Source organism: Phoenix dactylifera, chromosome 5, assembly GCF_051530095.1.
Source record: "Phoenix dactylifera cultivar Ajwa chromosome 5, Ajwa_hap1_PhDact_Kaust_v1.1, whole genome shotgun sequence".
Lineage (NCBI taxonomy): Eukaryota > Viridiplantae > Streptophyta > Magnoliopsida > Arecales > Arecaceae > Phoenix > Phoenix dactylifera.
The window spans coordinates 35,885,544-35,889,524 of record NC_143194.1 but is presented as its reverse complement, the minus strand read 5'-3'; positions in this window follow the sequence as shown (position 1 = coordinate 35,889,524).

Below are 3,981 nucleotides of genomic sequence, written 5' to 3'. Positions count from 1 at the left end.
CGTTTAATGAATGGATTGATAGGCCTGCTTCTTCTTTTTTTGTTTTGTTTTTCCCCGCTGTCTGGTAGCGATGCTTTGTCCCAATAATGGTCGAGAACTTATTCGTCCCTGATGGTCCGTGTTTGGCTCCATGCCCGTCCCATGTATCCAATATCTAGCGGACGACGTCATGGACTACCGCATATATATACATCCAAACTGTCACACTCGAAATTATAATGTTTGAATAAAAAAACAATGAAACAATAAGGCTGCGATAGCGATTCGAAATCGTGCACAAACAAGTAGGGCCAATCATGGTATACGAGTGGGTCGCGCATGCTTGTAAGTACTCTCCTTTTTTTAATACATACATTTAAGTACTCTCGTTTGAGGAAAATATTCTTAGGCGGCCTTCGTGTGAAACTTTCTTGGGGGTTGATTTTGGTGGCATTTCCTGCCTCCTCTTCATTCCCAAAATATATATATATATATATATATATATATATATATATATATATATATATATATATATAGCAAGTACTCTTGTTAGAGGAAATTATTGTCGGGAGGCTAAAATTTCTTGGGGATGAAATCATGGACGATATTGCGTACCATTCAAAAAAAAAAAATTTTGAAGAATTTTGAATTAGTTATTATTTTTTTTATCAATTTTTATTTTATTATTTTGGATGTACTCATACATATTTGGTGTGAGCTGCTATCCTATAAAAAAATTATAGACTGCTGACAACACCTTAATAGTATTAACAGCTCAAATTTTGATTGTTTTTTCCACGAGTGATTCTTTCTAGCTAAAATTCCAGCCATTCATTTAGGCGGGTACGTGATCCTATCAATGTTGGTTGACTTGACAAATTAATAGTTGGTCTCCTAAAATAAAGGAAATAAATAGGATTGCATGAAACACGAGGAAGATCTTTGATTTTTCTTTTTTTGCGATTGTGTTATTGGATTTTCTTTTATGTAGTTCCAGTGCAGTGTTGCCAGATTGATGGAGACGAGGCTAGGATAGTGGTAGAGACGAGGATTTGCTAAAAATTTGGATTTCTTTCCTCACTTCCTACTTTATTGAAGTACCGTATAGCTACCAACACCGTATTGCCAAGGTGGTTGAACATATGGGAGGGAGCGGAAAAAAATGGTACATGTTTGACTTAACATGCTTGCAGCAAATTATACCCTATATCGGATGCACAATATGATCGATTGTGGGCCAAGTGTGGTATTGATACATATTTGGCTTAATGTGCTTGGAGCAAATTATACCCTACGCCGAATGCACCAATATGACCATGCATCACGCCGATCATCTTGTTTTTTTTTTTAGGCCAATCACCAAGATGAGCGTATGATGAACGAGGTCTATAGAAAGAAAACTAGATGATTGGCGTGGTGCGTGGCTATGCGGCGCATGCGACGTAGGATATAATTTCTCAAAAAAAGGCTTGCTTGATGTGCTTGAAGCATGATGCTTTTAGAACTTGATGATTACAAGGTTGTATACTAGGTAACTAGGTATCCCAACTTTAATTTAAGCTCCCTAGTACAAGGTGAGATCCTTCGAATAGTTCCCTATATACAACATATTATGACATAGTTCTCTAAACAATAATGAAAATCTTTTCCAAAAGAGCTGATATGAATCGTATAATAATCTTTTCCAAGATATTATGATGCTTGATATGAGAATGCGATTATGTGTAATGATTTCTTAATACAGGATATTGTTGCATGATGGTTGGAAAGGCCTTCACCTAACTATATCTCGATGATTCCTTCTCTACTAAGGATGGTGTTTCCATATCAAATGATTGTTACTCGATCTTATGTAATAACCCAGGACCTCATCCAAAATGGCTATCCAGAATGTATTATTTGGGTTCCTTGATTCTCTATAAGTATCCAAGATCTATTAGGCGAATAACCAATATGGAACTAAATACACATCCGCACGGACCTCACATACTTTGCCTGTTTAAGCCCCGACGTCCTTGTCGGGCTAAGAATTTGAATTTATTCAAATCTAATCACAAGTATCACGATCGGCCCATGGTCAGCCCCAATGGATCCGTGCTTCAGTATCTCCTAATCCACATAGGTTGTGGGTCGGGTCTGCTCTAATGTCATTTGTAACAACTCAAAATCTGATCTAAAGAGGCTGGCCGGAGATGTTATTTGGGTTTCTTGATCATTAATAAGTACCCAAGATCTACCTACCGAATAACTGATGTAGGACTAAACACACGTTCGCACGAAACTTTCACATCTTATTAATTATGTGAGTATGCAATGTATGATAGGATGTGCACAAGTTTCTTACTTTCGAATGGCATATGGCTTAAAAGCTGCACAAACAACTTGACATCAGCCAATTTGAACCATGCTCGACGACAGGAACCGACAAATTAAATTGTCTTTCAAGCCTCTCTCTTCCTAGTGGACCCAAGTGAACCGCACTTGTTTTAGAACTACCCTGATAATACATTCTATCAGCCTAGAACTGGCACTTCTTGCGATGTTGTATCAATGACAGACCAAAAGTAATAAGTTTCAATTTTCTTTCTTCAAAAAAAAGTACCAAAATATTCACAAGAGTAATAATATGAATCCTGAACGATAAGAACTCCAAAAAAAATTGTGGGAAATATGCTTTAGGTGAACATAAGATATGATGACTTGCATTTTGGTGGTGATCACTCCATTTCCCGTTCAAGGAATCGGAGATTGCTGCAGTACATTGGAATCATGTGGGTGCAAGTTGGGGACCTGCAGATCGTATAGCCATAAATAACTAGCTTGGTAATTAAGCAGGAAATGGAGTAGCATGGTAAAGCATTTTCATAGAAAAGTAATTTCATAAGGGATAGTGCAAGCAACAAACATTGAAAAATTGCAAAATACTACAGAAAAATATGGTTTTTCTCCCGATTGAAACTTACCAACACTAGGAGAAAGTGCTGACAACTTAACCACTGCACCACAATATGCCGATGCTTGTAAGAAGCGTTGAACATTAACGACAGAAAAAGTTTAACCCATGTTTTTACGACACTTTTTCAATGAGCGTCGGGTGGTGCAGATAATAAACGATACTAATTAGCATCGTTAGAGACCATTTACAAGACGATACTAATTAGTGTCATCGAAAACCAAATGTGCCCGATTCAACCCTCAATTTTACCAATTCAACCCTAGCAATCTCCGCCGATCCTCCTCCTCTTCCTCATCCATCCTTCTTTCCCCCAAGCATCCTCATTCGGCCTCCTCCTCCTCCTCACCCAAGTGTCATCTCCCCCCACCCCACTGTTCCGCCCCAAATTCACCCATTAGCCCTAGCTAGCCGTCTCCACTGATTCTAGCTTCTCCTCCACCTCATACGTCCTCCTCCGGTCTCTCAAGCATCATCCGGCCTACTCCTCCTCCTTTCCTGAGTGTCATCCACTAGTGGAGCGCTATCGTTGCCGGTCGACCAACTCGTCCTCTCTCAAGCATCATCTAATGGTAAAAAGTTTTATAGTTTATTAACTCTCTTTAGATGATTGATACGAACAATTTCATTCATGATTAAGCTATAATCATATCAAGGAAGTGATCCTAAAAGAAATGTAGCTTTTGAATTACATTCCTGAATCTCTGGTGTTAATCATAATTAAGAGGTCTATGAAGCTTCTGTATCAACTGGTTTTTTTATTCTAGGTTGCTTCTGGGAAGTAAACAAGAGGGCCATATTAAGAGAAAAGAATTTATAGAGGCTAAATTATGATGACTTATATATCATCATTTCTGCTCTTCTGGTTATGGTCCAACCTTTCAGTTAGCCCTCTTTCATAGCAGCTAGTAATCAATGAGGTTGCATTCTCCCATGAAAAGGAAAAGAGGTTTAAGGTTGAATCTTAGACTTTTTTTTGGCATTTTACACATAATGTATATTTTAAATATATATATTTTTTAGTTTTTTGAATTGTCATGAATATTCAA